The 9,232-nt window shown below is 41.4% G+C and overlaps 1 non-coding gene across 1 annotated transcript; it reads left to right on the top strand.

Moving 5' to 3' along the window:
• Positions 1–8,295: 8,295 nt before the first annotated feature.
• On the top strand, positions 8,296–8,398 carry LOC123461893. Its single transcript, XR_006637947.1, has one exon. It is a non-coding gene; the product is annotated as a U6 spliceosomal RNA (small nuclear RNA).
• The last annotated feature ends 834 nt before the right edge of the window (positions 8,399–9,232 follow it).

The raw sequence follows: 9,232 nt of genomic DNA on the forward strand, positions 1-9,232 counted from the left end.
AATGAGCTGGCAGCAGAGGGAAGGCCTAGGTCAACAGTGTGGGCTGGCATCCATGGAGCCGCACTTAACTACTTAAAAAATTACTAGCCCGGTGTGGTGGTGCACGCCTTTAGTCCCAGCACTCGGGAGGCAGAGGCAGGAGGATTGCTGAGAGTTTGAAGCCACCCTGAGACTTCATAGTAAATTCCAGGTCAGCCTGGACTAGCATGAGACACTACCTCAAAAAAACAAAAACAGGGCTGGAGACATGGCTTAGTGGTTAAGCGCTTGCCTGTGAAGCCTAAGGACCCCGGTTCGTGGCTCTATTCTCCAGGACCCATGTTAGCCAGATGCACAAAGGGGCACACACATCTGGAGTTCATTTGCAGTGGCTGGAGGCCCTGGCACACCCATTCTCTCCCTCTCTCTCCCCCTCTCTCTCTATCTGCCTCTTTCTGTCTCTGTCACTCTCAAATAAATAAATAAAAATGAACAAAAAAAATTAAAAACAAAAACAAACAAAAATTACTGTGGAGAGATGCTGGAGAGATTGCTTAGTGGTTAAACCACTTACCTATGAAGCCTAAGGACCCAGGTTTGATTCTCCAGTACCCATGTAAGCCAGATGCACAAGGTGGGACATTCATCTGGAGTTCATTTGCAGTGGCTGAAGACCCTGACCCACCCATTCTTTCTCTCTTCCTCTCAAATAAATGAAGGATAAAAATATTTTTAAATTACAATGGGGGCTGGAGAGATGGCTCAGCAGTTAAGGCACTTGCCTATAAAGCCCAAGGACCTGGGTTTGATTCCCCAGTGCCCATGTAAAGCCAGATGTACAAGGTGGCACAGGTGTCTGGAGTTCAGTTGTGGTACCTAAAGGCTTTGGTGTGCTCACTCTCTCTCTCTCTTTTACTATCTGCCTTTTTCTCTTTCTCAAATAAATAAATTAAATACATATTTTTTTTAATTACCATGGGAGCCGAGTGTGGTGGCGCATAGGAGGATTGCTGTGTGTTCGAGGCCAGTTTGGGACTACAGAGTGAGTTCCAGGTCAACCTGGGTAGAGTGAGACCCTACCTGGATGAAACTATTCATTTTCTTACAATTGAGCGAGTTGCATTCTTAAGGCAATACTCCCTTGTCCTTACATACCCTTTTATTTCTTTTCTTTTCTTTTTTCTCTTTTTTTTTTTTTTTTTTTGGTTTTTCGAGGTAAGGTCTCACTCTAGCCCAGGCTGACCTGGAATTCACTATGGAGTCTCAGGGTGGCCTCGAACTCATGGCAATCCTCCTACCTCTGCCACCCGAGTGCTGGGATTAAAGGCATGCGCCACCACGCCCTGCTCACTTTTATTTTCAAGGTAGGGTCTCACTCTAGCCTGGGCTGTACTGAACCTCCCTCTGTAGTTCTAGGCTGGCCTCTACCTCAGGGTCCCCAGCGAGTACTGGGACTAACGGTGTGAACCACCATACCCAGTAATGCACGTATAGCTGATCTCATCGTCTGTGGACGGGCCTGACCGTGGCCATTGTGACTAGTGCTGCAGTCAACACGTGGATGTGCACAGACCTCTTTTTGTCCTCTGCCTTTATTTCCTGATTCATACTCAGAATCCGTGTAGCTGGATCACACTGGACAGCTATTTTAGACTGTGGCAGAATCTCCATACTGTTCACCACAGTGGCTACACTAGCTTATATTCCCACCCACGGTACTGTCTGTAAAGGTCTCTTTATTTAATTATTTGTTCTGGTTTTTTTTTTTTTTTTTTTTTTTTTTTTTTTTTTTTTTTCTGTTTTTATTTATTTATTTTTTTATTTTTTTTTTTTTTTTAAATTTTTATTAACATTTTCCATGATTATAAAATATATCCCATGGTAATTCCCTCCCTCCCCACCCCCACACTTTCCCGTTTGAAATTCCATTCTCAATCATATTACCTCCCCATTACAATCATTGTAATTACATATATACAATATCAACCTATTAAGTATCCTCCTCCCTTCCTTTCTCCACCCTTTATGTCTCCTTTTCAACTTACTGGCCTCTGCTACTAAGTATTTTCATTCTCACACAGAAGCCCAGTCATCTGTAGCTAGGATCCCCATATGAGGGAGAACATGTGGCGCTTGGCTTTCTGGGCCTGGGTTACCTGACTTAGTATAATACTTTCCAGGTCCATCCATTTTTCTGCAAATTTCATAACTTCATTTTTCTTTACCGCTGAGTAGAACTCCATTGTATAAATGTACCACATCTTCATTATCCACTCATCTGTTGAGGGACATCTAGGCTGGTTCCATTTCCCAGCTATTATAAATTGAGCAGCAATAAACATGGTTGAGCATGTACTTCTAAGGAAATGAGATGAGTCCTTTGGATATATGCCTAGGAGTGCTATAGCTGGGTCATATGGTAGATCAATCTCTAGCTGCTTTAGGAACCTCCACACTGTTTTCCACAATGGCTGGACCAGATTGCATTCCCACCAGCAGTGCAGAAGGGTTCCTTTTTTTCCACATCCCCGCCAACATTTATGATCATTTGTTTTCATGATGGTGGCCAATCTGACAGGAGTGAGATGGAATCTCAATGTAGTTTTAATCTGCATTTCCCTGATGACTAGTGACGTAGAACATTTTTTTAGGTGCTTATATGCCATTCGTATTTCTTCCTTTGAGAACTCTCTATTTAGCTCCTTAGCCCATTTTTTGATTGGCCTGTTTGATTCCTTATTAGTTAACTTTTTGAGTTCTTTGTATATCCTAGATATTAATCCTTTATCAGATATATAGCTGGCGAAGATTTTTTCCCATTCTGTAGGTTGCCTCTTTGCTTTTTTCACTGTGTCCTTTGCGGTGCAAAATCTTTGTAATTTCATTAGGTCCCAGTGGTTAATCTGTGGTTTTATTGCCTGAGCAATTGGGGTTGTATTTAGAAAGTCTTTGCCAAGACCAATATGTTGGAGGGTTTCCCCTACTTTTTCCTCTAGCAGTTTCAGAGTTTCCGGTCTGATGTTAAGGTCTTTAATCCATTTGGACTTAATTCTTGTGCATGGCGAGATAGAAGAATCTATTTTCATCCTTCTGCAGATATTTATCCAGTTTTCAAAACACCATTTGCTGAAGAGGCTGTCTCTTCTCCAATGAGTATTTTTGGCATTTTTATCGAATATCAGGTGGCTATAGCTACTTGGGCTTACATCTGGGTCCTCTATTCTGTTCCACTGATCTACATGTCTGTTTTTGTGCCAGTACCATGCTGTTTTTGTTACTATGGCTCTGTAGTATAGGTTAAAATCAGGTATGGTGATACCACCAGCCTCTTTTTTGTTGCTCAGTATTATTTTAGATATTCGAGGTTTTTTGTGATTCCAAATGAATTTTTGGATTGTTTTTTCTATTTCCATGAAGAAAGCCTTTGGAATTTTGATAGGGATTGCATTAAATGTGTAGATTGCTTTAGGTAAGATTGCCATTTTCACGATATTGATTCTTCCAAGCCAGGAACAAGGGATGTTTCTCCACTTTCTAGTGTCTTCTGCAATTTCTCGCTTGAGTGTCTTAAAGTTCTCATTGTATAGATTCTTTACTTCCTTAGTTAGGTTTATTCCAAGGTATTTTATTTTTTTTGATGCAATTGTGAATGGGAGTGATTCTCTGATTTCATCCTCTGTGTGTTTGTTGTTAGCATATATGAAGGCTACTGATTTCTGTGTATTTATTTTGTATCCTGCTACATTGCTGTAGGTTTTGATTAGCTCTAACAGCTTGCTAGTAGAGTCTTTAGGGTCCTTTATGTATAGAATCATGTCATCTGCAAATAGTGATAACTTGATTTCTTCCTTTCCAATTTGTATCCCTTTTATGTGTGTCTCTTGCCTTATTGCTATGGCTAAGACTTCCAAAACTATATTAAATAGAAGTGGAGACAGTGGACACCCTTGTCTTGTTCCTGATTTTAGTGGAAAAGCTTCCAGTTTTTCCCCATTTAGTAATATGTTGGCTGTAGGCTTGTCATAAATAGCCTTTATTATATTGAGATATGTTCCTTCTATTCCCAGTCTCTGTAGGACTTTTATCATGAAGGGATGTTGGATTTTGTCAAATGCTTTCTCTGCATCTAATGAGATGATCATGTGGTTTTTGTCCTTCAACCCATTTATGTGATGTATTACATTTATAGATTTGCGTATGTTGAACCATCCCTGCATCTCTGGGATAAAGCCTACTTGGTCAGGGTGAATGATCTTTTTGATATACTCTTGTATTCTGTTTGCCAAGATTTTGTTGAGAATTTTTGCATCTATGTTCATGAGGGAGATTGGTCTGTAATTTTCTTTTTTTGTTCTATCTTTGCCTGGTTTTGGTATCAGGGTGATACTGGCCTCATAGAAGGAGTTTGGTAGGATTCCTTCTTTTTCTATTTCCTGGAAAAGCTTAAGAAGCAATGGTGTTAGCTCTTCCTTAAAAGTCTGGTAAAATTCAGCAGTGAATCCATCCGGGCCTGGGCTTTTTTTAGTTGGGAGATTATTGATAACTGCTCGGATCTCCATGTTTGTTATAGGTCTATTTAAGTGATTAATCTCATTTTGATTTAATTTAGGTAGGTCATATAGATCAAGGAAATCATCCATTTCTTTCAGATTTTCATACTTTGTGGAGTATATGCTTTTATAGTATGTCCCTATAATTTTTTGAATTTCTCTGGAATCTGTTGTGATGTTACCTTGTTCATCTCTGATTTTATTAATTTGTGTCTCTTCTCTCTTTCTTTTGGTCAGATTTGCTAAGGGTTTATCAATCTTGTTTATCCTTTCAAAGAACCAACTCTTTGTTTCATTAATTCTTTGGATTGTTCTTTTTGTTTCTATTTCATTAATTTCTGCCCTAATCTTTATTATTTCTTCCCGTCTACTACTTTTTGGTTTGCCTTGTTCTTCTTTTTCCAAGGCTTTAAGGCGAAGCATTAGGTCGTTTACTTGCGACCTTTCTAATTTCTTAATATAGGCACTTAAGGCTATAAATTTACCTCTTAGAACTGCCTTCATTGTGTCCCAGAGATTTTGGTATGTTGTGTTCTCATTATCATTTGACTCTATAAATTTTTTGATTTCCTTTTTGATTTCTTCATTGACCCACTCATCATTTAGTAGTGTATTGTTTAGCTTCCATGATTTTGTGTATGCCCTGTAGCCTTTCTTGCTACTGATTTGTAGTTTAATTCCATTGTGGTCAGATAGAATGCAAGGAATTATTTCAATTTTCCTGAATTTGTTAAGATTTGCTTTGTGTCCTAATATATGGTCTATTTTAGAGAATGTTCCATGTGCTGCTGAAAAGAATGTATATTCTGCAGCCTTTGGATGAAATGTCCTGTATATATCTGTTAGGTCCATATCTTCTATGACCTCATTTAGTCCAGATGCCTCTCTGTTTATTCTTTCCCTGGATGACCTGTCAATTGATGAGAGTGGGGTGTTAAAGTCACCCACCACCACCGTGTTTGGTGTTATCTGTGACCTTAGTTCTAATAGTGTTTGTTTGACGAATTTGGGAGCCCCCATGTTAGGTGCATATATGTTTAGGATTGTAATGTCCTCCTGTTGGAGTGTGCCCTTAATCAATATAAAGTGACCTTCCTTATCTTTTTTGACTAACTTCGGGCTAAAGTCCACCCTGTCTGATATTAGGATAGCAACCCCTGCTTGTTTTCTAGGCCCATTTGCTTGAAACACCGTCTTCCAACCTTTCACCCTAAGATAATGTCTATCCTTTGTAGAAAGGTGAGTTTCTTGAAGACAACAAATTGTAGGATCCTGCTTTTTAACCCAGTCTGCAAATCTATGTCTTTTCGTTGGGGCATTGAGACCGTTGATATTAAGAGATATTATTGAAAGGTGTGTATTTATGTTTGCCATTTGTGTGTGTGTGTGTGTGTTACTTGTTCTACCTGTGCTCTCTTCTGTTAACTGGTATTTGAGTATGGCTGGTTTTTTCTAGGTTCCTTATATGTGTGCTTTTCCTTTTGTTCAGCATGGAGGATTCTATCAAGTATTTTCTGTAGAGCTGGTTTTGTCTTCAGATATTCCTTTAACCTGCTTTTGTCATGGAATGTCTTTATTTCTCCATCTATTTGGATGGATAACTTTGCAGGATAAAGTAACCTTGGTTGACAGTTGTTATCTTTCAGAACTTGGAATATATCACTCCAGGCCCTTCTGGCTTTAAAAGTTTGTGTTGAATAATCTGCTGTAATCCTGATGGGCTTGCTTTTGTAGGTAACTTGATTTTTCTCTCTAACTGCTTTCAATATTTTTTCTTTGGTTTGTGTGTTTGGAAGTTTGAGTATAATGTGGCGAGGAGAGTTTCTTTCTGGGTTTTGTCTGGCTGGGGTTCTAAAGGCTTCCTGTATCTGTATTGGCACCTCTTTCCCAATTTGGGGAAAATTTTCCTCTATGATTTTGTTGAAGATGCCTACTATGCCTCTGGAGTGGAATTCTTCTCCTTCTACTATGCCCTGAATTCTTATATTGGATCTTTTCATAGTGTCCCGAATATCTTGAAATTCCCACTCATACTTTTCTATAAGTTTGTCTTTCTCTTTGTTGGACTGCATTAGGTCTGCCACCTGATCTTCTAGCTTAGATATTCTGTCTTCTCCCTCATCCATCCTACTGGTGAGATTTTCTACAGAGTTTTTTATTTCATTAACTGTGTTCTTCATTGCTAGTAATTCTGACTGGTTTTTCTTTATTATTTCTATTTCTCTATTTATGTCTTGTATTGCCTTCTTTATTTCATTAAATTGGTGTCCTGCCTCTTCTTTGATTCCTTTGATTTCCTCTTTGATTTCCTCTTTGATTTCTTCTTTGATTGTTTTCATGTGTTCTTTGACCTCTTTGAACATATTTATAATTATTCTTTTGAACTCTTTCTCAGGCATTTCCTCTAACTCTTTCTCACTGGAGGACATTTCTGATGCATTAATACTTTTAGGTGGATTTATATCGTCTTGCTTTTTAGTGTTTCTTGTGTTATAATGTATATATTTTTGCATCTTGGATTAAGTGAATGCTTGGATTATCTAGCTAGCTGTGTATTCTTAGCTGTATCAATTGATTTGGTGTAATATATTTTCAGGGTAGGACCTTAAGGTAGTGGAATAATATACTGGTAGATTCTAAAATTTAGCTAAACACTGTACCCATTCCATCAAAAACAGCCCCGAGTATGTATGCAAGAGTAGTTATTATAATGACCAGATCCTCTATCAACAAAGAGGTTTAGATTTCTGGTCTGTTGAGGTATCCAAGTCAGCTTGTGACCAAGTGAGACCCTTCCCTGGTGCAATCCCAGTTACCTTGGGTGATTGTGGTCTCAGTCAAGTTGCTGCCTGGGTCGTCGGGCTGCTGTTCTGATTTCTGGAGCTGGGCACTTGCTTTTCCTACGGGGCAAACCGAGCCGCTGCCGCCGTCTCTGCAGCTGTTGTAGGCGCCACCCCCGGAGCCCCCACCGCTGCTGAAGCTGCCGTTGCCGTGTCCACCGGTGCTGCTCCCCCGAAGTCGCTGCTGTGGGATCTGTCACCGCTGCCGCTCCTGGGTCCGCTGCTGCTGGGGCCACTGGTACCGGTGCTGGAGCCGCTGAAGTTGCTGCCAAATTCTGCTCCTGCTTGGGTCCCGCCGTCAGCCCAAGTTGGCGTGGCCGGGTCCCGGGCCGCTGCTGTGTTCGCTGGAGCTGGGTTCAGGCGGCAGGGGAGGGGAGGGAGCCGCGCTGTTCTGGTTGTATCGTTTCTCCACGTGTGCTTTTACTTCGCGGTCTGCTCCTCCCTCCGTTGCTCGCTGCCGCTCTCCCCTCACGTTTCCCGAGTTGCGGAGAGCGCGGTGTGAGGGGAAAATCCCGCACCTGGCTTGTCCTGCGGCTCGAGCCAAGAGTCCGGCGGTTTTCTGCCGCTCCGCGGTTGCGGCGGGTAGTCGAGCGGCCTGGAGCCACTGTTCCCGCCTGTGCAGGCTCTGGATGCTCTGGAACTCTTCTACTTCTCCGCTGCCGCCTCAACTTCCTATACACCTCACTTTTTAGTAAAAGTGTGTATTTTGCTGAGTTTTTTTTGGTCTTCCCCCCCCAGGCTGTTTTGGCGTGGTACCTACGCCGCCATCTTAACCGGAAGTCTTCTTTGTTCTGGTTTTTCAAGGTAGGGTCTCAATGTAGCCCAGGCTGATCTCAAATTCACAGTATCCTCCTACTTCTGGAATGTTGGTGTTAAAGGTATGTGCCACCAAACCCGGCTAAGGTCCCTTAAAATATGTTTTTTTAGGGCTCACTTCGCACATATATTAAAATTGGAATGATACAGGGAAAATTAGTATATCTCCTGCACGATGATAGCATATAAATTCATAAGGCATTATATATTTAATTTTTTTCTAACTATTATTATTATTATTTGGTTTTTCAAATGTGAGTTCTCACTCTAGCCCAGGCTGACCTGGGAATTTATGATGTAGTCTCAGGCTGGCCTCAAACTCACAGTGATCCTCCTATCTCTTCCTCCCAAGTGCTGGGATTAAAGGTGTACACCACCACACCCAGCAAAACCTTTTTTTTTTTTGGTGTATTTATTTATTTAATTTTTTTTTTTTTGAGGTAGGGTCTCACTCTAGACCAGGTTAACCTGGAATTCATTATGTAGTTTCAGGGTGGCCTTGAACTCATGGCAATCCTCCTACCTCTGCCTCCCAAATGCTAAGATCAAAGGCATGCGCCACAACACCTTTCTGATGAGTCTTTCTTTCTTTTAGAGAGAGTGAGAAAAAGGCAGCTAGAGAGAGAATGGGCATGCCAGGACCTCCAGCCATTGCAAACAAACTCCAGATGCATGTGCCACCCTGTGCATCTTGCTTCACAAGGGCAGTATGCAATCAAACTCAGTTCCTTAGGCTTTGCAGGCAAGTGCCTTAAACAATGACCCATCTCCCCAGCCCGCCCACCCCCTCTTTTTTTATTTTGGGAATTTACTATGTAGTCTCAGGGTGGCCTTGAACTCATAGTGATCTTCCTACCTCTGCCTCCTGTGTGCACCACCACACCTGGCTCCCCCCCCCACCCCAACCTTTTTGAGGGAGGGTCTCACAATAGCCCCAGGTGTGCTTTGAGCTCACAATGCTCCTCTCACCTCAAAATCCCAAATGCTGGGATTAAAGGCATGAGAACCCAGGCCCGCCTTGATAAACCTTTCTATCTCAGCTGAGAC

Source organism: Jaculus jaculus, chromosome 6 (genome assembly GCF_020740685.1).
Source record: "Jaculus jaculus isolate mJacJac1 chromosome 6, mJacJac1.mat.Y.cur, whole genome shotgun sequence".
Lineage (NCBI taxonomy): Eukaryota > Metazoa > Chordata > Mammalia > Rodentia > Dipodidae > Jaculus > Jaculus jaculus.